The following is a 26,593-nucleotide window of genomic DNA, read 5'->3' as shown; positions in this document are numbered from 1 at the left end:
TGCTGTAATAAAAAATAAAAAATTAAATTAAAAACACGAACAAGAAGTAGTGAGACAAACTTGAGGGGCTTTCTCCTGGCACATTCCGTTCTACATTCCAATCTAGAACGCGACTTCCATTGAGGCTCTGCTGCCCTAGTAACCAGAATTGGTAAGGGAGAACTGCTGCCACCTTGTGGCCGTTTCACACAACAGCAGCTTTAATCCCAGCGCTAATGGTCAGTGGATATTCCAAATCATTACAGGCCTGTAAATGACACCTGCCCTGAAAACAAATCCTGGGGTCATATATCGACCAAAAATTTCAAAAGACGTCCATATTTCAAAACGACAGTTTCAAGAGGCATATTTCACGCACATTAGTGTTCTGCTTCTTTTGCTTTCTTTCTTTATTTGTTAAAAAAACGGGAATGGAAAAAGGCAACCCTCAGAATGGGCGAAAACGTTCACAAACGAATCAATGGACAAAGGTTTAATCTCCAATATATATAAACAGCTCATGCAGCTTAATATTAATAAAACAAACAACCCAATACAAAAATCGGCAGAAGATCTAAATAGACGTTTCTTCAAAGAAGAGACAGAGATGGCCAAAACGCACATGAAAAGCTGCTCAACATCACTAATTATTAGAGAAATGCAAATCAAAACTACAATGAGGTAAGACCTCACACCTGTTAGAATTGGCATCATCTGATAATCTACAAACAACAAATTCTGGGGAGGGTGTGGACAAAAGGAACCCTCTTCCGCTATTGGTGGGAATGTAAATTGATACAGTCACTATGGAGAAGAGTATGGAGGTTCCTTTAAAAAACTAAAAAGAGAATTACCATAGGATCCAGCAATCCCACTTCTGGGCATATACCCAGAGAAAACCATAAATCAGAAAGACACATTCACCACAATGTTCATTGCAGCACTATTTACAGTAGCCAGGTAATGGAAGCAACCTAAATGCCCACAGACAGACGAAAGGATAAAGATGTGGTACATATATAAAATGGAATATTACTCAGCCATAAAAAGGAATGAACCTGGGTCATTTGTAGAGAAGTTGATGGATCTAGAGACTGTCATACAGAGTGAAGTAAGTCAGAAAGAGAAAAACAAATATTGTATATTAATGCCTATATGTGGAACCTAGAAAAATGGTACAGATGAACTGGTTTGCAGGGCAGAAATAGAGACACAGAGGTAGAGAACAAACGTATGGACACAAAGTGGGGGAAGCCATGGGGTGGTGGTGGTGGGATGAGTTGGGAGATTGGGATTGACCTGTATACATGTATATGCATAAAATAGATAACTAATAATAACCTACTGTATAAAAAAATAAATAAAACTAAATTTCAAAATTTTTAAAAATAAAATGTAAAAATAAAACAGAAAAAACGTTCTTCCATTCACACTGCTGTATTTATAAGAATGAATTATTTCCATCCTTATATCTATAAATACCTAAAAGAGGAATAAAATCTAACATGAACAAAAAAGAAAACCTGAACCTAACAGTTATACAGAGGAAAACACTACCAAGGCACTTGCTCCAGTGGTAAACAATTCTGAAATTGGTCAGAGGTGGGGAATCATCTCCCATACAGCCAGCATCCCCGCCCGCCCACGCAAAGAGCGTCCTTATTGCAAAGCTGGCGGATCGTGCCGAGGCCTCTGTGAGTAAACGTGAGCTGAGCCCCAGACCAGCTGCTGCTGAAATGTTCCCACCCTTCCCAGGTGAAACACCTGAATATGTACAAGGGCTTGAAAGCCTAGAGGAAGGGCCGTGGAGCCACACCAGCGACAGCACGCAGGCCAACGTGGTGCCTGCAGGCCAGCCAGGATGGTCATGGCCACCGGCGCTCTTCTGGAAGCTTTCCATTGTCCTGCCTGAGATACCCCTCCTGTCCCGGCCCCCACTCCTTTTTTTCCTTACTCACCTCAGCCCGGAGAGATATTCCAGTGGAAGTTATGGGTGACACATCCTCTTCTTTACAGGTGGCAGCCTGGCAACTCCTGCAGAAAGTCCAGCAGAGCCCCACTCACACCGGGCCACCCACAAAGCCGTGGATCCTCACACCCTCCCACCAGCACAGCCCCGAGACTGCTGACGGGGCAGAGAATATGGAGTCAGGCACAGCTGCTGTGTCTATTGCTGCCAGGAGTGCTGTTTATATTGACCTCAACCCAGGCACACCTAGGGAGGTGTTGCCGGCAGGGTCAGGCTGCCCAGGTCAGCTAATCCTCAGCCTTCAGGGAATCACATTGCAGAAAATGGACCTCGCTAAGACAGAATATTCGCCAAGGAAAAAAAGGACACAATGCCATTTGCAGCACCGTAGATGAGTCTAGAGGTAATCACGTGACTTGGAGTAAGTCAGAAAGTGAAAGACACATATCATATCATATCACTTATAGGTGTTACCTATAAATTGATACCAGGGCAGATATTTCCACGGAGAAGGCAATCACAGATTCATTAAACAAACTTATGGTTCACCAAAGGAAAGGTGTGAGGACTGAATTCATTACGATATTGGGGTTAACAGACATATACAAACACAGTAGACGTATATAATCACCAAAGACCTACGGAGTACCAAGAGAAGACTACTCAACATTCTGTCATAACGTACATGGGAAAAGGATCCCAGGAAGAACAAACATATGTATATGTGTAAAAGAACCACCTCTTGCACACCTACAACAAGCTAAACGTTGTACTCAAACTTGCTGTAATAAAAAGTAAAAAATTAAATTAAAAACACGAACAAGAAGTAGTGAGACACACTTGAGGGGCTTTCTCCTGGCACATTCCGTTCTACATTCCAATCTAGAACGCGACTTCCATTGAGGCTCTGCTGCCCTAGTAACCAGAATTGGTAAGGGAGAACTGCTGCCACCTTGTGGCCGTTTCACACAACAGCAGCTTTAATCCCAGCGCTAAAGGTCAGTGGATATTCCAAATCATTACAGGCCTGTAAATGACACCTGCCCTGAAAACAAATCCTGGGGTCATATATCGACAAAAAATTCAAAAGACGTCCATATTTCAAAACGACAGTTTCAAGAGGCATATTTCAGGCACATTAGTGTTCTGCTTCTTTTGCTTTCTTTCTTTCTTTGTTAAAAAAACGGGAATGGAAAAAGGCAACCCTCAGAATGGGCGAAAACGTTCACAAACGAATCAATGGACAAAGGTTTAATCTCCAATATATATAAACAGCTCATGCAGCTTAATATTAATAAAACAAACAACCCAATACAAAAATGGGCATAAGATCTAAATAGACGTTTCTTCAAAGAAGACACAGAGATGGCCAAGACGCACATGAAAAGCTGCTCAACATCACTAATTATTAGAGAAATGCAAATCAAAACTACAATGAGGTAAGACGTAACACCTGTTAGAATCGGCATCATCAGATAATGTACAAACAACAAATTCTGGGAGGGTGTGGACAAAAGGAACCCTCTTCCGCTATTGGTGGGAATGTAAATTGATACAGTCACTATGGAGAACAGTATGGAGGTTCCTTTAAAAAACTAAAAAGAGAATTACCATAGGATCCAGCAATCCCACTTCTGGGCATATACCCAGAGAAAACCATAAATCACAAAGACACATTCACCATAATGTTCATTGCAGCACTATTTACAATAGCCAGGTAAAGGATGCAACCTAAATGCCCACAGACAGACGAATGGATAAAGATGTGGTATATATATAAAATGGAATATTACTCAGCCATAAAAAGGAATGAAACTGGGTCATTTGTAGAGAAGTTGATGGATCTAGAGACTGTCATGCAGAGTGAAGTAAGTCAGAAAGAGAAAAACAAATATTGTATATTAATGCCTATATGTGGAACCTAGAAAAATGGTACAGATGAACTGGTTTGCAGGGCAGAAATAGAGACAAAGAGGTAGAGAACAAACGTATGGACACAAAGTGGGGGAAGCCATGGGGTGGTGGTGGTGGGATGAGTTGGGAGAATGGGAATGACCTGTATACATGTTTATGCATAAAATAGATAACTAATAATAACCTACTGTATAAAAAAATAAATAAAATTAAATTTCAAAATTTTTAAAAATAAAATGTAAAAATAAAACAGAAAAAAAGTTCTTCCATTCACACTGATGTATTTATAAGAATGAATTATTTTCATGCTAATATCTATAAATACATAAAAGAGGAATAAAATCTAACTTGAACCAAAAAAGAAAAAAAAACCTGAACCTAACAGTTATACAGAGGAAAACATTACCAAGGCACTTGCTCCAGTGGTAAACAATTCTGAAATTGGTCAGAGGTGGGGAATCATCTCCATACAGCCAGCAACCCCGCCCGCCCACGCAAGGAGCGTCCTTATTGCAAAGCTGGCGGACCGTGCCGAGGCCTCTGTGAGTAAACGTGAGCTGAGCCCCAGGCCAGCTGCTGCTGAACTGTTTCCACCCTTCCCAGGTGAAACACCTGAATATGTACAAGGGCTTGAAAGCCTAGAGGAAGGGCCGTGGAGCCACACCAGCGACAGCACCCAGGCCAACTTGGTGCCTGCTGGTCAGCCAGGATGGTCCTGGCCACGGGCGCTCTTCTGGAAGCTTTCCATTGCCCTACCTGAGATACCCCTCCTGTCCGGGCCCCCACTCCTTATTTTCCTTCCTCACCTCAGCCCGGAGAGATATTTCAGTGGAAGTTATGGGGGACACATCCTCTTGTTTACAGGTGGCAGCCTGGAAATTCCTGCTGAAAGTCCAGCAGAACCCCACTCACACCGGGCCACCCACAAAGCCGTGGAACCTCACACCCTCCCACCAGCACAGCCCCGAGACTGCTGACGGTGCAGAGAATATGGAGTCAGGCACAGCTGCAGGGGCTATTGCTGCCTGGAGTGCTGTTTATATTGACCTCAACCCAGGCACACCTGTGGAGGCCTTGCCAGCAGGGTCAGGCTGTCCAGGTCAGCTAATCCTCAGCCCTCAGGGAATCACATTGCAGAAAATGGACCTCGCTAAGACAGAATATTCGCCAAGGAGAAAAAGGACACAATGCCTTTTGCAGCACCGTAGATGAGTCTAGAGGTAATCACGTGACTTGTAGTAAGTCAGAAATTGAAAGACACATATCATATCATATCACTTATAGGTGTTACCTATAAGTTGATACCAGGGCAGATATTTCCACGGAGAAGGGCAATCACAGATTCATTAAACAAACTTATGGTTCACCAAAGGAAAGGTGTGAGTATTGAATTCATTATGATATTGTAGTTAACAGACATATACAAACAGAGTAGACGTATATAATCACCAAATACCTACGGAGTACCAAGAGAAGACTACTCAACATTCTGTCATAACGTACATGTGAAAAGGATCCCAGGAAGAACAGACATATGTATATGTGTAAAAGAACCACCTCTTGCACACCTACAACAAGCTAAACGTTGTACTCAAACTTGCTGTAATAAAAAATAAAAAAAATTAAATTAAAACACGAACAAGAAGTAGTGAGACAAACTTGAGGGGCTTTCTCCTGGCACATTCCGTTCTACATTACAATCTAGAACGTGACTTCCATTGAGGCTCTGCTGCCCTAGTAACCACATTTGGTAAGGGAGAGCTACTGCCACCTTGTGGCCGTTTCACACAACAGCAGCTTTAATCCCAGCGCTAATGGTCAGTGGATATTGCAAATCATTACAGGCCTGTAAATGACACCTGCCCTGAAAACAAATACTGGGGTCATATATCGACCAAAAAATTCAAAAGACGTCCATATTTCAAAACGACAGTTTCAAGAGGCATATTTCACGCACATTAGTGTTCTGCTTCTTTTGCTTTCTTTCTTTCTTTGTTAAAAAAACGGGAATGGAAAAAGGCAACCCTCAGAATGGGCGAAAACGTTCACAAACGAATCAATGGACAAAGGTTTAATCTCCAATATATATAAACAGCTCATGCAGCTTAATATTAATAAAACAAACAACCCAATACAAAAATGGGCAGAAGATCTAAATAGACGTTTCTTCAAAGAAGACACAGAGATGGCCAAGACGCACATGAAAAGCTGCTCAACATAACGAATTATTAGAGAAATGCAAATCAAAACTAAAATGAGGTAAGACCTCACACCTGTTAGAATCGGCATCATCAGATAATCTACAAACAACAAATTCTGGGGAGGGTGTGGACAAAAGGAACCCTCTTCCTCTATTGGTGGGAATGTAAATTGATACAGTCACTATGGAGAACAGTATGAAGGTTCCTTTAAAAAACTAAAAAGAGAATTACCATAGGATCCAGCAATCCCACTTCTGGGCATATACCCAGAGAAAACCATAAATCACAAAGACACATTCACCACAATGTTCATTGCAGCACTATTTAAAATAGCCAGGTAATGGAAGCAACCTAAATGGACAGAGACAGACGAATGGATAAAGATGTGGTACATATATAAAATGGAATATTACTCAGCCATAAAAAGGAATGAAACTGGGTCATTTGTAGAGAAGTTGATGGATCTAGAGACTGTCATACAGAGTGAAGTAAGTCAGAAAGAGAAAAACAAATATTGTATATTAATGCCTATATGTGGAACCTAGAAAAATGGTACAGATGAACTGGTTTGCAGGGCAGAAATAGAGACACAGAGGTAGAGAACAAACGTATGGCCACAAAGTGGGGGAGGCCATGGGGTGGTGGTGGTGGGATGAGTTCGGAGATTGGGATTGACCTGTATACATGTCTATGCATAAAATAGATAACTAATAATAACCTACTGTATAAAAAAAATAAATAAAATTAAATTTCAAAATTTTTAAAAATAAAATGTAAAAATAAAACAGAAAAAAAGTTCTTCCATTCACACTGATGTATTTATAAGAATGAATTATTTCCATGCTTATATCCATAAATACATAAAAGAGGAATAAAATCTAACTTGAACCAAAAAAGAAAAAAAAAACTGAACCTAACAGTTATACAGAGGAAAACACTACCAAGGCACTTGCTCCAGTGGTAAACAATTCTGAAATTGGTCAGAGGTGGAGAATCATCTCCCATACAGCCAGCAGCCCCGCCCGCCCACGGAAGGAGCATCCTTATTGCAAAGCTGGGAGACCGTGCCGAGGCCTCTGTGAGTAAACGTGAGCTGAGCCCCAGGCCAGCTGCTGCTGAAGTGTTCCCACCCTTCCCAAGTGAAACACCTGAGTATGTACAAGGGCTTGAAAGCCTAGAGGAAGGGCCGTGGATCCACACTAGCGACAGCACGCAGGCCAACTTGGTGCCTACAGGTCAGCCAGGATGGTCCTGGCCATGGGCGCTCTTCTGGAAGCTTTCCATTGCCCTGCCTGAGATACCCCTCCTGTCCCGGCCCCCACTCCTTTTTTTCCTTACTCACCTCCGCCCGGAGAGATATTCCAGTGGAAGTTATGGGTGACACATCCTCTTCTTTAGAGGTGGCAGCCTGGCAACTCCTGCCGAAAGTCCAGCAGAGCCCCACTAACACCGGGCCACCCACATAGCCGTGGACACTCACACCCTCCCACCAGCACAGCCCCGAGACTGCTGACGGGGCAGAGAATATGGAGTCAGGCACAGCTGCAGGGGCTATTGCTGCCTGGAGTGCTGTTTATATTGACCTCAACCCAGGCACACCAGGGGAGGGCTTGCCGGCAGGGTCAGGCTGCCCAGGTCAGATAATCCTCAGCCCTCAGGGAATCACATTGCAGAAAATGGACCTCGCTAAGACAGAATGTTCGCCAAGGAAAAAAAGGACACAATGCCATTTGCAGCACCGTAGATGAGTCTCGAGGTAATCACGTGACTTGTAGTAAGTCAGAAAGTGAAAGACACATATCATATCATATCACTTATAGGTGTTACCTATAAATTGATACCAGGCAGATATTTCCACGGAGAAGGGCAATCACAGATTCATTACACAAACTTATGGTTCACCAAAGGAAAGGTGTGAGGATTGAATTCATTACGATATTGGGGTTAACAGACATATACAAACACAGTAGGCGTATATAATCACCAAAGACCTACGGAGAACCAAGAGAAGACTACTCAACATTCTGTCATAACGTACATGGGAAAAGTAACCCAGGAGGAACAGACATATGTATATGTGTAAAAGAACCACCTCTTGCACACCTACAACAAGCTAAACGTTGTACTCAAACTTGCTGTAATAAAAAATAAAAAATTAAATTAAAAACCCGAACAAGAAGTAGTGAGACACACTTGAGGGGCTTTCTCCTGGCACATTCCGTTCTACATTCCAATCTAGAATGCGACTTCCATTGAGGCTCTGCTGCCCTAGTAACCAGATTTGGTAAGGGAGAACTGCTGCCAACTTGTGGCCGTTTCACACAACAGCAGCTTTAATCCCAGCGCTAATGGTCAGTGGATATTCCAAATCATTACAGGCCTGTAAATGACACCTGCCCTGAAAACAAATCCTGGGGACATATATCGACCATAAAATACAAAAGACGTCCATATTTCAAAACGACAGTTTCAAGAGGCATATTTCACGCACATTAGTGTTCTGCTTCTTTTGCTTTCTTTCTTTCTTTGTTAAAAAAAACGGGAATGGAAAAAGGCAACCCTCAGAATGGGCGAAAACGTTCACAAACGAATCAATGGACAAAGGTTTAATCTCCAATATATATAAACAGCTCATGCAGCTTAATATTAATAAAACAAACAACCCAATACAAAAATGGGCAGAAGATGTACATAGACGTTTCTTCAAAGAAGACACAGAGATGGCCAAGACGCACATGAAAAGCTGCTCAACAACACTAATTATTAGAGAAATGCAAATCAAACTTCAATGAGGTAAGACCTCACACCTGTTAGAATCGGCATCATCAGATAATCTACAAACAACAAATTCTGGGGAGGGTGTGGACAAAAGGAACCCTTTTCCGCTATTGGTGGGAATGTAAATTGATACAGTCACTATGGAGAACAGTATGGAGGTTCCTTTAAAAAACTAAAAAGAGAATTACCATAGGATCCAGCAATACGACTTCTGGGCATATACCCAGAGAAAACCATAAATCACAAAGACACATTGACCACAATGTTCATTGCAGCACTATTTACAATAGCCAGGTAATGGAAGCAACCTAAATGCCCACAGACAGACAAATGGATAAAGATGTGGTACATATATAAAATGGAATATTACTCAGCCATAAAAAGGAATGAAACTGGGTCATTTGTAGAGAAGTTGATGGATCTAGAGACTGTCATACAGAGTGAAGTAAGTCAGAAAGAGAGAAACAAATATTGTATATTAATGCCTATATGTGGAACCTAGAAAAATGGTACAGATGAACTGGTTTGCAGGGCAGAAATAGAGACACAGAGGTAGAGAACAAACGTATGGACACAAAGTGGGGGAATCCATGGGGTGGTGGTGGTGGGATGAGTTGGGAGATTGGGATTGACCTGTATACATGTCTATGCATAAAATAGATAACTAATAATAACCTACTGTATAAAAAAATAAATAAAATTAAATTTCAAAATTTTTAAAAATAAAATGTAAAAATAAAAGAGAAAAAAAGTTCTTCCATTCACACTGATGTATTTATAAGAATGAATTATTTCCATGCTTATATCTATAAATACATAAAAGAGGAATAAAATCTAACTTGAACCAAAAAAGAAAAAAAAAAAACTGAACCTAACAGTTATACAGAGGAAAACACTACCAAGGCACTTGCTCCAGTGGTAAACAATTCTGAAATTTGTCAGAGGTGGGGAATCATCTCCCATACAGCCAGCAGCCCGGCCCGCCCACGCAAGGGGCGTCCTTATTGCAAAGCTGGGAGACTGTGCCGAGGCCTCTGTGAGTAAACGTGAGCTGAGCCCCAGGCCAGATGCTGCTGAAGTGTTCCCACCCTTCCCAGGTGAAACACCTGAATATGTACAAGGGCTTGAAAGCCTAGAGGAAGGGCCGTGGAGCCACACCAGCGACAGCACGCAGGCCAACTTGGTGCCTGCAGGTCAGCCAGGATGGTCCTGGCCACAGGTGCTCTTCTGGAAGCTTTCCATTGCCCTGCCTGATATACCCCTCCTGTCCCGGCCCCCACTCCTTTTTTTCCTTACTCACCTCAGCCCGGAGAGATATTCCAGTGGAAGTTATGGGTGACACATCCTCTTCTTTACAGGTGGCAGCCTGGCAACTCCTGCAGAAAGTCCAGCAGAGCCCCACTCACACCGGGCCACCCACAAAGCCGTGGACCCTCACACCCTCCCACCAGCACAGCCCCGAGACTGCTGACGGGGCAGAGAATATGGAGTCAGGCACAGCTGCAGGGGCTATTGCTGCCTGGAGTGCTGTTTATATTGACCTCAACCCAGGCACACCTTGGGAGGGCTTGCCTGCAGGGTCAGGCTGCCCAGGTCAGCTAATCCTCAGCCCTCAGGGAATCACATTGCAGAAAATGGACCTCGCTAAGACAGAATATTCGCCAAGGAAAAAAAGGACACAATGCCATTTGCAGCACCGTAGATGAGTCTCGAGGTAATCACGTGACTTGGAGTAAGTCAGAAAGTGAAAGACACATATCATATCATATCACTTATAGGTGTTACCTATAAATTGATACCAGGGCAGATATTTCCACGGAGAAGGGCAATCACAGATTCATTAAACAAATTATGTTTCACCAAAGGAAAGGTGTGAGGATTGAATTCATTACGATATTGGGGTTAACAGACATATACAAACACAGTAGACGTATATAATCACCAAAGACCTACGGAGTACCAAGAGAAGACTACTCAACATTCTGTCATAACGTACATGGGAAAAGGATCCCAGGAAGAACAGACATATGTATATGTGTAAAAGAACCACCTGTTGCACACCTACAACAAGCTAAACGTTGTACTCAATCTGGCTGTAATAAAAAATAAAAAATTAAATTAAAAACACGAACAAGAAGTAGTGAGACACACTTGAGGGGCTTTCTCCTGGCACATTCCGTTCTACATTCCAATCTAGAACGCGACTTCCATTGAGGCTCTGCTGCCCTAGTAACCAGATTTGGTAAGGGAGAACTGCTGCCACCTTGTGGCCGTTTCACACAACAGCAGCTTTAATCCCAGCGCTAATGGTCAGTGGATATTCAAAATCATTACAGGCCTGTAAATGACACCTGCCCTGAAAACAAATCCTGGGGTCATATATCGACCAAAAAATTCAAAAGACGTCCATATTTCAAAACGACATTTTCAAGAGGCATATTTCACGCACATTAGTGTTCTGCTTCCTTTGCTTTCTTTCTTTCTTGGTTAAAAATACGGGAATGGAAAAAGGCAACCCTCAGAATGGGCGAAAACGTTCACAAACGAATCAATGGACAAAGGTTTAATCTGCAATATATATAAACAGCTCAAGCAGCTTAATATTAATAAAACAAACAACCCAATACAAAAATGGGCAGAAGATCTAAATAGACGTTTCTTCAAAGAAGACACAGAGATGGCCAAGACGCACATGAAAAGCTGCTCAACATCACTAATTATTAGAGAAATGCAAATCAAAACTACAATGGGGTAAGACTTCACACCTGTTAGAATCGGCATCATCAGATAATCTACAAACAACAAATTCTGGGGAGGGTGTGGACAAAAGGAACCCTCTTCCGCTATTGGTGGGAATGTAAATTGATACAGTCCCTATGGAGAACAGTATGGGGGTTCCTTTAAAAAACTAAAAAGAGAATTACCATAGGATCCAGCAATCCCACTTCTGGGCATATACCCAGAGAAGACCATAAATCACAAAGACACATTCACCACAATGTTCATTGCAGCACTATTTACAATAGCCAGGTAATGGAAGCAACCTAAATGCCCACAGACAGGCGAATGGATAAAGATGTGGTTCATATATAAAATGGAATATTAGTCAGCCATAAAAAGGAATGAAACTGGGTCATTTGTAGAGAAGTTGATGGATCTAGAGACTGTCATACAGAGTGAAGTAAGTCAGAAAGAGAAAAACAAATATTGTATATTAATGCCTATATGTGGAACCTAGAAAAATGGTACAGATGAACTGGTTTGCAGGGCAGAAATAGAGACACAGAGGTAGAGAACAAACGTATGGACACAAAGTGGGGGAAGCCATGGGGTGGTGGTGGTGGGATGAGTTCGGAGATTGGGATTGACCTGTATACATGTCTATGCATAAAATAGATAACTAATAATAACCTACTGTATAAAAAAAAATAAATAAAATAAAATTTCAAAATTTTTAAAAATAAAATGTAAAAATAAAACAGAAAAAATTCTTCCCTTCACACTGATGTATTTATAAGAATGAATTATTTCCATGCTTATATCTATAAATACATAAATGAGGAATAAAATCTAACTTGAACCAAAAAAGAAAAAAAAAAACTGAACCTAACAGTTATACAGAGGAAAACACTACCAAGGCACTTGCTCCAGTGGTAAACAATTCTGAACTTGGTCAGAGGTGGGGAATCATCTCCCATACAGCCAGCAGCCCCGCCCGCCCACGCAAGGAGCGTCCTTATTGCAAAGCTGGGAGACCGTGCCGAGGCCTCTGTGAGTAAACGTGAGCTGAGCCCCAGGCCAGATGCTGCTGAACAGTTCCCACCCTTCCCAGGTGAAACACCTGAATATGTACAAGGGCTTGAAAGCCTAGAGGAAGGGCCGTGGAGCCACACCAGCGACAGCACGCAGGCCAACTTGGTGCCTGCAGGTCAGCCAGGATGGTCCTGGCCACGGGCGCTCTTCTGGAAGTTTTCCATTGCACTGCCTGAGATACCCCTCCTGTCCCGGCACCCACTCTTTTTTTCCTTACTCACCACAGTCCGGAGAGATATACCAGTGGAAGTTATGGGTGACACATCCTCTTCTTTACAGGTGGCAGCCTGGCAACTCCTGCCGAAAGTCCAGCAGAGCCCCACTCACACCGGGCCACCCACAAAGCCGTGGACCCTCACACCCTCCCACCAGCACAGCCCCGAGACTGCTGACGGGGCAGAGAATATGGATTCAGGCACAGCTGCAGGGGCTATTGCTGCCTGGAGTGCTGTTTATATTGACTTCAACCCAGGCACACCTGGGGAGGGCTTGCCGGCAGGGTCAGGCTGCCCAGGTCAGCTAATCCTCAGCCCTCAGGGAATCACATTGCAGAAAATGGACCTCGCTAAGACAGAATATTCGCCAAGGAAAAAAAGGACACAATGCCATTTGCAGCACCGTAGATGAGTCTCGAGGTAATCACGTGACTTGTAGTAAGTCAGAAAGTGAAAGACACATATCATATCATATCACTTATAGGTGTTACCTATAAATTGATACCAGGGCAGATATTTCCACGGAGAAGGGCAATCACAGATTCATTACACAAACTTATGGTTCACCAAAGGAAAGGTGTGAGGATTGAATTCATTACGATATTGGGGTTAACAGACATATACAAACACAGTAGGCGTATATAATCACCAAAGACCTACGGAGAACCAAGAGAAGACTACTCAACATTCTGTCATAACGTACATGGGAAAAGTAACCCAGGAGGAACAGACATATGTATATGTGTAAAAGAACCACCTCTTGCACACCTACAACAAGCTAAACGTTGTACTCAAACTTGCTGTAATAAAAAATAAAAAATTAAATTAAAAACTCGAACAAGAAGTAGTGAGACAAACTTGAGGGGCTTTCTCCTGGCACATTCCGCTCTACATTCCAATCTAGAACGTGACTTCCATTGAGGCTCTGCTGCCCTAGTAACCAGATTTGGTAAGGGAGAACTGCTGCCACCTTGTGGCCGTTTCACACAACAGCAGCTTTAATCCCAGCGCTAATGGTCAGTGGATATTCCAAATCATGACAGGCCTGTAAATGACACCTGCCGTGAAAACAAATCCTGGGGTCATATATCGACCAAGAACTTCAAAAGACGTCCATATTTCAAAACGACAGTTTCAAGAGGCATATTTCACGCACATTAGTGTTCTGCTTCTTTTGCTTTCTTTCTTTCTTTGTTAAAAAAACGGGAATGGAAAAAGGCAACCCTCAGAATGGGCGAAAACGTTCACAAACGAATCAATGGACAAAGGTTTAATCTCCAATATAAATAAACAGCTCGTGCAGCTTAATATTAATAAAACAAACAACCCAATACAAAAATGGGCAGAAGATCTAAATAGACGTTTCTTCAAAGAAGACAGAGAGATGGCCAAGACGCACATGAAAAGCTACTCAACATCACTAATTATTAGAGAAATTCAAATCAAACTACAATGAGGTAAGACCTCATACCTGTTAGAATCGTCATTATCAGATAATCTACAAACAACAAGTTCTGGGGAGGTTGTGGACAAAAGGAACCCTCTTCCTTATTGGTGGGAATGTAAATTGATACAGTCACTATGGAGAAGAGTATGGAGGTTCCTTTAAAAAACTAAAAAGAGAATTACCATAGCATCCAGCAATCCCACTTCTGGGCATATACCCAGAGAAAACCATAAATCACAAAGACACATTCACCACAATGTTCATTGCAGCACTATTTACAATAGCCAGGTAATGGAAGCAACCTAAATGCCCACAGACAGACGAATAGATAAAGATGTGGTACATATATAAAATGGAATATTACTCAGCCATAAAAAGGAATGAAACTGGGTCATTTGTAGAGAAGTTGATGGATCTAGAGACTGTCATACAGAGTGAAGTAAGTCAGAAAGAGAGAAACAAATATTGTATATTAATGCCTATATGTGGAACCTAGAAAAATGGTACAGATGAACTGGTTTGCAGGGCAGAAATAGAGACACAGAGGTAGAGAACAAACGTATGGACACAAAGTAGGGGAAGCCATGGGTTGGTGGTGGTGGGATGAGTTGGGAGATTGGGATTGACCTGTATACATGTCTATGCATAAAATAGATAACTAATAATAACCTACTGTATAAAAAAATAAATAAAATTAAATTTCAAAATTTTTAAAAATATAATCTAAAAATAAAACAGAAAAAAAGTTCTTCCATTCACACTGATGTATTTATAAGAATGAATTATTTCCATGCTTATATACATAAATACATAAAACATCAATAAAATCTAACTTGAACCAAAAAAGAAAAAAAAAAACTGAACCTAACAGTTATACAGAGGAAAACACTACCAAGGCACTTGCTCCAGTGGTAAACGATTCTGAAATTGGTCAGAGGTGGAGAATCATCTCCCATACAGCCAGCAACCCCACTCGCCCACGCAAGGAGCGTCCTTATTGCAAAGCTGGGAGACCGTGCCGAGGCCTCTGTTTATTAAACGTGAGCTGAGCCCCAGGCCAGATGCTGCTGAACAGTTCCCACCCTTCCCAGGTGAAACAACTGAATACGTACAAGGGCTTGAAAGCCTAGAGGAAGGGCCGTGGAGCCACACCAGCGACAGCACGCAGGCCAACTTGGTGCCTGCAGGTCAGCCAGGATGGTCCTGGCCACGGGCGCTCTTCTGGAAGATTTCCATTGCCCTGCCTGAGATACCCCTCCTGTCCCGGCCCCCACTCCTTTTTTTCCTTACTCACCTCAGCCCGGATAGATATTCTAGTGGAAGTTATGGGTGACACATCCTCTTCTTTAGAGGTGGCAGCATGGCAACTCCTGCCGAAAGTCCAGCAGAGCCCCTCTCACACCGGGCCACCCACAAAGCCATGGAGCCTCACGCCCCCCCACCAGCACAGCCCCGAGACTGCTGACGGGGCAGAGAATATGGAGTCAGGCACAGCTGCAGGGGCTATTGCTGCCTGGAGTGCTGTTTATATTGACCTCAACCCAGGCACACCTGGGGAGGGCTTGCCGGCAGGGTCAGGCTGCCCAGGTCAGCTAATCCTCAGCCCTCAGGGAATCACATTGCAGAAAATGGACCTCTCTAAGACAGAATATTCGCCAAGGAAAAAAAGTACACAATGCCATTTGTAGCACCGTAGATGAGTCTAGAGGTAATCACGTGACTTGGAGTAAGTCAGAAAGTGAAAGACACATATCATATCATATCACTTATAGGTGTTACCTATAAATTGATACCAGGGCAGATATTTCCAGGAGAAGGGCAATCACAGATTCATTAAACAAACTTATGGTTCACCAAAGGAAAAGTGTGAGGATTGAATTCATTACGATATTGGGGTTAACAGACATATACAAACACAGTAGACGTATATAATCACCAAGGACCTACAGAGTACCAAGAGAAGACTACTCAACATTCTGTCATAACGTACATTGGAAAAGGATCCCAGGAAGAACAGACATATGTATATGTGTAAAAGAACCACCTCTTGCACACTTACAACAAGCTAAACGTTGTACTCAAACTTGCTGTAATAAAAAATAAAAAATTAAATTAAAAACACGACCAAGAAGTAGTGAGACACACTTGAGGGGCTTTCTCCTGGCACATTCCCTTCTACATTCCAATCTAGAACTCGACTTCCTTTGACGGTCTGCTGCTCTAGTAACCAGATTTGGTAAGGGAGAACTACTGCCACCTTGTGGCCGTTTCACACAACAGCAGCTTTAATCCCAGCGCTAATGGTCAGTGGATATTCCAAATCATTACAGGCCTGTAAATGACACCTGCCCTGAAAACAAATCCTGGGGTCATATATCGACCAAAAAATTCAAAAGACGTCCATATTTCAAAACGACAGTTTCAAGAGGCATATTTCACGCACATTAGTGTTCTGCTTCTTTTGCTTTCTTTCTTTCTTTGTTAAAAAATCAGGAATGGAAAAAGGCAAACCTCAGAATCGGCGAAAACGTTCACAAACGAATCAACGGACAAAGGTTTAATCTCCAATATATATAAACAGCTCATGCAGCTTAGTATTAATAAAACAAACAACCCAATACAAAAATGGGCAGAAGATCTAAATAGACGTTTCTTCAAAGAAGACACAGTGATGGCCAAGACGCACATGAAAAGCTGCTCAACATCACTAATTATTAGACAAATGCAAATCAAAACTACAATGAGGTAAGACCTCACACCTGTTAGAATCGGCATCATCAGATAATCTACAAACAACAAACTCTGGGGAGGGTGTGGACAAACGGAACCCTCTTCCGCTATTGGTGGGAATGTAAATTGATACAGTCACTATGGAGAACAGTATGGAGGTTCCTTTAAAAAACTAAAAAGAGAATTACCATAGGATCCAGCAATCCCACTTCTGGGCATATACCCAGAGAAAACCATAAATCACAAAGACACATTCACCACAATGTTCATTGCAGCACTATTAACAATAGCCAGGTAATGGAAGCAACCTAAATGCCCACAGACAGACGAATGGATAAACATGTGGTACATATATAAAATGGAATATTACTCAGCCATAAAAAGGAATGAAACTGGGTCATTTGTAGAGAAGTTGATGGATCTAGAGACTGTCATACAGAGTGAAGTAAGTCAGAAAGAGAAAAACAAATATTGTATATTAATGCCTATATGTGGAACCTAGAAAAATGGTACAGATGAACTGGTTTGCAGGGCAGAAATAGAGACACAGAGGTAGAGAACAAACGTATGGACACAAAGTGGGGGAAGCCATGGGGTGGTGGTGGTGGGATGAGTTGGGAGATTGGGATTGACCTGTATACATGTCTATGCATAAAATAGATAACTAATATTAACCTACTGTATAAAAAAATAAATATATTAAATTTCAAAATTTTTAAAAATAAAATGTAAAAATAAAACAGAAAAAAAGTTCTTCCATTCAGACTGATGTATTTATAAGAATGAATTATTTCCATGCTTATATCTATAAATACATAAAAGAGGAATAAAATCTAACTTGAACCAAAAAAGAAAAAAAAACTGAACCTAACAGTTATACAGAGGAAAACACTACAAAGGCACTTGCTCCAGTGGTAAACAATTCTGAAATTGGTCAGAGGTGGGGAATCATCTCCCATACAGCCAGCAGCCCCACCCGCCCACGCAAGGAGCGTCCTTATTGCAAAGCTGGGAGACCGTGCCGAGGCCTCTGTGAGTAAACGTGAGCTGAGCCCCAGGCCAGATGCTGCTGAACAGTTCCCACGCTTCCCTTGTGAAACTCCTGAATATGTACAAGGGCTTGAAAGACTAGAGGAAGGGCCGTGGAGCCACACCAGCGACAGCACGCAGGCCAAATTGGTGCCTGCAGGTCAGCCAGGATGGTCCTGGCCACGGGCGCTCTTCTGGAAGCTTTCCATTGCCCTGCCTGAGATACCCCTCCTGTCCCGGTCCCCACTCCTTTTTTTCCTTCCTCACCTCAGCCCGGAGAGATATTCCAGTGGAAGTTATGGGTGACACATCCTCTTCTTTACAGGTGGCAGCCTGGCAACTCCTGCCGAAAGTCCAGCAGAGCCCCACTCACACAGGGCCACCCACAAAGCCGTGGACCCTCACATCCTCCCACCAGCACTGCCCAGAGACTGCTGACGGGGCAGAGAATATGGAGTCAGGCACAGCTGCAGGGGCTATTGCTGCCTGGAGTGCTGTTTATATTGACCTCAACACAGGCACACCTGGGGAGGGCTTGCAGGCAGGGTCAGGCTGCCCAGGTCAGCTAATCCTCAGCCCTCAGGGAATCACATTGCAGAAAATGGACCTCGCTAAGACAGAATATTCGCCAAGGAAAAAAAGGACGCAATGCCATTTGCAGCACCGTAGATGAGTCTCGAGGTAATCACGTGACTTGGAGTAAGTCAGAAAGTGAAAGACACATATCATGTCATATCACTTATAGGTGTTACCTATAAATTGATACCAGGGCAGATATTTCCACGGAGAAGGGCAATCACAGATTCATTAAACAAACTTATGGTTCACCAAAGGAAAGGTGTGAGGATTCAATTCATTACGATATTGGGGTTAACAGACATATACAAACACAGTAGACGTATATAATCACCAAAGACCTACGGAGTACCAAGAGAAGACTACTCAACATTCTGTCATAACGTACATGGGAAAAGGATCCCAGGAAGAACGGACATATGTATATGTGTAAAAGAACCACCTCTTGCACACCTACAACAAGCTAAACGTTGTACTCCAACTCGCTGTACTAAAAAATAAAAAATTAAATTAAAAACACGACCAAGATGTAGTGAGACACACTTGAGGGGCTTTCTCCTGGCACATTCCGTTCTACATTCCAACCTAGAGCCCGAATTCCACTGAGGCTCTGCTGCCCTAGTAACCAGATTTGGTAAGGGAGAACTGCTGCCACCTTGTGGCCGTTTCACACAACAGCAGCTTTAATCCCAGCGCTAATGGTCAGTGGATATTCCAAATCATTACAGGCCTGTAAATGACACCTGCCCTGAAAACAAATCCTGGGATCATATATCGACCAAAAAATTCAAAAGACGTCCATATTTCAAAACGACAGTTTCAAGAGACATATTTCACGCACATTAGTGTTCTGCTTCTTTTGCTTTCTTTCTTTCTTTGTTAAAAAAACGGGAATGGAAAAAGGCAACCCTCAGAATGGGCGAAAACGTTCACAAACGAATCAATGGACAAAGGTTTAACCTCAAATATATATAAACAGCTCATGCAGCTTAATATTAATAAAACAAACAACCCAATACAAAAATGGGCAGAAGATCTAAATAGACGTTTCTTCAAAGAAGACACAGAGATGGCCAAGACGCACATGAAAAGCTGCTCAACATCACTAATTATTAGAGAAATGCAAATCAAAACTACAATGAGGTAAGACCTCACACCTGTTAGAATTGGCATCATCAGATAATCTACAAACAACAAATTCTGGGGAGGGTGTGGACAAAAGGAACCCTATTCCGCAATTGGTGGGAATGTAAGTTGATACAGTCACTATGGAGAACAGTATGGAGGTTCCTTTAAAAAACTAAAAAGAGAATTACCATAGGATCCAGCAATCCCACTTCTGGGCATATACCCAGAGAAAACCATAAATCACAAAGACACATTCAGCACAATGTTCATTGCAGCACTATTTAAAATAGCCAGGTAATGGAATCAACCTAAATGCCCACAGAGAGGCGAATGGATAAAGACGTGGTACATATATAAAATGGAATATTACTCAGCCATAAAAAGGAATGAAACTCGGTCATTTGTAGAGAAGTTGATGGATCTAGAGACTGTCATACAGAGTGAAGTAAGTCAGTAAGAGAATAACAAATATTGTATATTAATGCCTATATGTGGAACCTAGAAAAATGGTACAGATGAACTGGTTTGCAGGGCAGAAATAGAGACACAGAGGTAGAGAACAAACGTATGGACAAAAAGTGGGGGAAGCCATGGGGTGGTGGTGGTGGGATGAGTTGGGAGATTGGGATTGAACGGTATACATATATATGCATAAAATAGATAACTAATAATAACCTACTGTATAAAAAAAATAAATAAAATTAAATTTCAAAATTTTTAAAAATAAAATGTAAAAATAAAACAGAAAAAAAGTTCTTCCATTCACACTGATGTATTTATAAGAATGAATTATTTCCATGCTTATATCCATAAATACATAAAAGAGGAATAAAATCGAACTTGAACCAAAAAAGAAAAAAAAAATGAACCTAACAGTTATACAGAGGAAAACACTACCAAGGCACTTGCTCCAGTGGTAAACAATTCTGAAATTGGTCAGAGGTGGAGAATCATCTCCCATACAGCCAGCAGCCCCGCCCGCCCACGCAAGGAGCATCCTTATTGCAAAGCTGGGGGACCGTGCCGAGGCCTCTGTGAGTAAACGTGAGCTGAGCCCCAGGCCAGCTGCTGCTGAACTGTTCCCACCCTTCCCAGGTGAAACACCTGAATATGTACAAGGGCTTGAAAGCCTAGAGGAAGGGCCTTGGAGCCACACTAGCGACAGCACGCAGGCCAACTTGGTGCCTACAGGTCAGCCAGGATTGTCCTGGCCACGGGCGCACTTCTGGAAGCTTTCCATTGCCCTGCCTGAGATACCCCTCCTGTCCCGGCCCCCACTCCTTTTTTTCCTTACTCACCTCCGCCCGGAGAGATATTCCAGTGGAAGTTATGGGTGACACATCCTCTTTTTAGAGGTGGCAGCCTGGCAACTCCTGCCGAAAGTCCAGCAGAGCCCCACTAACACCGGGCCACCCACATAGCCGTGGACACTCACACCCTACCACCAGCACAGCCCCGAGACTGCTGACGGGGCAGAGAATATGGAGTCAGGCACAGCTGCAGGGGCTATTGCTGCCTGGAGTGCTGTTTATATTGACCTCAACCCAGGCACACATGGGGAGGGCTTGCCGGCAGGGTCAGGCTGCCCAGGTCAGCTAATCCTCAGCCCTCAGGGAATCACCTTGCCGAAAATGGACCTCGCTAAGACAGAATATTCGCCAAGGAAAAAAAGGACACAATGCCATTTGCAGCACCGTAGATGAGTCTAGAGGTAATCACGTGACTTGGAGTAAGTCAGAAAGTGAAAGACACATATCATATCATATCACTTATAGGTGTTACCTATAAATTGATACAAGGGCAGATATTTCCACGGAGAAGGGCAATCACAGATTCATTAAACAAATTATGGTTCACCAAAGGAAAGGTTTGAGGATTGAATTCATTACGATATTGGGGTTAACAGACATATACAAACACAGTAGACGTATATAATCACCAAAGACCTACGGAGTACCAAGAAAGACTACTGAACATTCTCTCATAACGTACATGGGAAAAGGATCCCAGGAAGAACAGACATATGTATATGTGTAAAAGAACCACCTCTTGCACACCTACAACAAGCTAAACGTTGTACTCAAACTTGCTGTAATAAAAAATAAAAAAATTAAATAAAAAACACGAACAAGAAGTAGTGAGACAAACTTGAGGGGCTTTCTCCTGGCACATTCCGTTCTACATTCCAATCTAGAATGCGACTTCCATTGAGGCTCTGCTGCCCTAGTAACCAGATTTGGTAAGGGAGAACTGCTGCCACCTTGTGGCCGTTTCACACAACAGCAGCTTTAATCCCAGCGCTAATGGTCAGTGGATATTCCAAATCATTACAGGCCTGTAAATGACACCTGCCCTGAAAACAAATCCTGGGGTCATATATCGACCAAAAAATTCAAAAGACGTCCATATTTCAAAACGACAGTTTCAAGAGGCATATTTCACGCACATTAGTGTTCTGCTTCTTTTGCTTTCTTTCTTTCTTTGTTAAAGAAACGGGAATGGAAAAAGGCAACCCTCAGAATCGGCGAAAACGTTCACAAACGAATCAATGGACAAAGGTTTAATCTCCAATATATATAAACAGCTCATGCAGCTTAATATTAATAAAACAAACAACCCAATACAAAAATGGGCAGAAGATCTAAATAGACGTTTCTTCAAAGAAGACACAGAGATGGCCAAGACGCACATGAAAAGCTGCTCAACATCACTAATTATTAGAGAAATGCAAATCAAAACTACAATGAGGTAAGACCTCACACCTGTTAGAATCGGCATCATCAGATAATCTACAAACAACAAATTCTGGGGAGGGTGTGGACAAAAGGAACCCTATTCCGCTATTGGTGGGAATGTAAATTGATACAGTCACTATGGAGAACAGTATGGAGGTTCCTTTAAAAAACTAAAAAGAGAATTACCATAGGATCCAGCAATCCCACTTCTGGGCATATACCCAGAGAAAACCATAAATCACAAAGACACATTCACCACAATGTTCATTGCAGCACTATTTACAATAGCCAGGTAATGGAAGCAACCTAAATGCCCACAGACAGACGAATGGATAAAGATGTGGTACATATATAAAATGGAATATTACTCAGCCATAAAAAGGAATGAAACTGGGTCATTTGTAGAGAAGTTGATGGATCTAGAGACTGTCATACAGAGTGAAGTAAGTCAGAAAGAGAAAAACAAATATTGTATATTAATGCCTATATGTGGAACCTAGAAAAATGGTATAGATGAACTGGTTTGCAGGGCAGAAATAGAGACACAGAGGTAGAGAACAAACGTATGGACACAAAGTGGGGGAAGCCATGGGGTGGTGGTGGTGGGATGAGTTGGCAGATTGGGATTGACCTGTATACATGTCTATGCATAAAATAGAAAACTAATAATAACCTAATGTATAAAAAAATAAATAAAATTAAATTTCAAAATTTTTAAAAATAAAATGTAAAAATAAAACAGAAAAAAAGTTCTTCCATTCACACTGATGTATTTATAAGAATGAATTATTTCCATGCTTATATCCATAAATACATAAAAGAGGAATAAAATCTAACTTGAACCAAAAAAGAAAAAAAAAACTGAACCTAACAGTTATACAGAGGAAAACACTACCAAGGCACTTGCTCCAGTGGTAAACAATTCTGAACTTGGTTAGAGGTGGGGAATCATCTCCCATACAGCCAGCAGCCCCGCCCGCCCACGCAAGGAGCGTCCTTATTGCAAAGCTGGGAGACCGTGCCGAGGCCTCTGTGAGTAAACGTGAGCTGAGCCCCAGTTCAGATGCTGCTGAACAGTTCCCACCCTTCCCAGGTGAAACACCTGAATGTGTACAAGGGCTTGAAAGCCTAGAGGAAGGGCCGTGGAGCCACACCAGCGACAGCACGCAGGCCAACTTGGTGCCTGCAGGTCAGCCAGGATGGTCCTGGCCACGGGCGCTCTTCTGGAAGCTTTCCATTGCCCTGCCTGAGATACCCCTCCTGTCCCGGCACCCACTCCTTTTTTTCCTTACTCACCTCAGCCCGGAGAGATATACCAGTGGAAGATATGGGTGACACATCCTCTTCTTTACAGGTGGCAGCCTGGCAACTCCTGCCGAAAGTCCAGCAGAGCCCCACTGACACCGGGTCACCCACAAAGCCGTGGACCCTCACACCCTCCCACCAGCACATACCCGAGACTGCTGACGGGGCAGAGAATATGGAGTCAGGCACAGCTGCAGGGGCTATTGCTGCCTGGAGTGCTGTTTATATTGACCTCAACCCAGGCACACCTGGGGAGGGCTTGCCGGCAGGGTCAGGCTGCCCAGGTCAGCTAATCCTCAGCCCTCAGGGAATCACATTGCAGAAAATGGACCTCGCTAAGACAGAATATTCGCCAAGGGAAAAAAGGACACAAAGCCATTTGCAGCACCGTAGATGAGTCTAGAGGTAATCACGTGACTTGGAGTAAGTCAGAAAGTGAAAGACACATATCATATCATATCACTTATAGGTGTTACCTATATATTGATACCAGGGCAGATATTTCCACGGAGAAGGGCAATCACAGATTCATTAAACAAACTTATGTTTCACCAAAGGAAAGGTGTGAGGATTGAATTCATTACGATATTAGGGTTAACAGATATATACAAACACAGAAGACGTATATAATCACCAAAGACCTACGGAGTACCAAGAGAAGACTACTCAACATTCTCTCATAACGCACATGGGAAAAGGATCCCAGGAAGAACAGACATATGTACATGTGTAAAAGAACCACCTCTTGCACACCTACAACAAGCTAAACGTTGTACTCAAACTTGCTGTAATAAAAAATAAAAAATTAAATTAAAAACACGAACAAGAAGTAGTGAGACACACTTGAGGGGATTTCTCCTGGCACATTCCGTTCTACATTCCAATCTAGAACGCGACTTCCATTGAGGCTCTGCTGCCCTAGTAACCAGATTTGGTAAGGGAGAACTGCTGCCACCTTGTGGCCGTTTCACACAACAGCAGCTTTAATCCCAGCGCTAATGGTCAGTGGATATTCCAAATCATTACAGGCCTGTAAATGACACCTGCCCTGAAAACAAATCCTGGGGTCATATATCGACCAAAAAATTCAAAAGACGTCCATATTTCAAAACGACAGTTTCAAGAGGCATATTTCACGCACATTAGTGTTCTGCTTCTTTTGCTTTCTTTCTTTCTTTGTTAAAAAAACGGGAATGGAAAAAGGCAACCCTCAGAATGGGCGAAAACGTTCACAAACGAATCAATGGACAAAGGTTTAATCTCCAATATATATAAACAGCTCATGAAGCTTAATATTAATAAAACAAAAAACCCAATACAAAAATGGGCAGAAGATCTAAATAGACTTTTCTTCAAAGAAGACACAGAGATGGCCGACACGCACATGAAAAGCTGCTCAACATCACTAATTATTAGAGAAATGCAAATCAAAACTACAATGCGGTAAGACCTCACACCTGTTAGAATCGGCATCATCAGATAATCTACAAACAACAAATTCTGGGGAGGGTGTGGACAAAAGGAACCCTCTTCCGCTATTGGTGGGAATGTAAATTGATACAGTCACTATGGAGAACAGTATGGAGGTTCCTTTAAAAAACTAAAAAGAGAATTACCATAGGATCCAGCAATCCCACTTCTGGGCATATACCCAGAGAAAACCATAAATCACAAAGACACATTCACCACAATGTTCATTGCAGCACTATTAACAATAGCCAGGTAATGGAAGCAACCTAAATGCCCACAGACAGACGAATGGATAAAGATGTGGTACATATATAAAATGGAATATTACTCAGCCATAAAAAGGAATGAAACTGGGTCATTTGTAGAGAAGTTGATGGATCTAGAGACTGTCATACAGAGTGAAGTAAGTCAGAAAGAGAAAAACAAATATTGTATATTAATGCCTATATGTGGAACCTAGAAAAATGGTACAGATGAACTGGTTTGCAGGGCAGAAATAGAGACACAGAGGTAGAGAACAAACGTATGGACACAAAGTGGGGGAAGCCATGGGGTGGTGGTGGTGGGATGAGTTGGGAGATTGGGATTGACCTGTATACATGTCTATGCATAAAATAGATAACTAATAATAACATACGGTATAAAAAAAATAAATAAAATTAAATTTCAAAATTTTTAAATATAAAATGTAAAAATAAAACAGAAAAAAGTTCTTCCCTTCACACTGATGTATTTATAAGAATGAATTATTTCCACGCTTATATCTATAAATACATAAAAGAGGTATAAAATCTAACTTGAACCAAAAAAGAAAAAAAAAAACTGAACCTAACAGTTATACAGAGGAAAACACTACCAAGGCACTTGCTCCAGTGGTAAACAATTCTGAACTTGGTTAGAGGTGGGAATCATCTCCCATACAGCCAGCAGCCCCGCCCGCCCACGCAAGGAGCGTGCTTATTGCAAAGCTGGGAGACCGTGCCGAGGCCTCTGTGAGTAAACGTGAGCTGAGCCCAAGGCCAGATGCTGCTGAACAGTTCCCACCCTTCCCAGGTGAAACACCTGAATATGTACAAGGGCTTGAAAGCCTAGAGGAAGGGCCGTGGAGCCACACCAGCGACAGCACGCAGGCCAACTTGGTGCCTGCAGGTCAGCCAGGATGGTCCTGGCCACGGGCGCTCTTCTGGAAGCTTTCCATTGCCCTGCCTGAGATACCCCTCCTGTCCCGGCACCCACTCCTTTTTTTCCTTACTCACCTCAGCCCGGAGAGATATTCCAGTGGAAGTTATGGGTGACACATCCTC

The sequence above is a fragment of the Mesoplodon bidens genome (assembly GCF_964165515.1).
Source record: "Mesoplodon bidens genome assembly, contig: HAP1_SCAFFOLD_117, whole genome shotgun sequence".
NCBI classification, from domain to species: Eukaryota; Metazoa; Chordata; class Mammalia; order Artiodactyla; family Ziphiidae; genus Mesoplodon; species Mesoplodon bidens.
The sequence above is the reverse complement of the archived record's forward strand: the minus strand, read 5'-3'. Positions refer to the sequence as shown.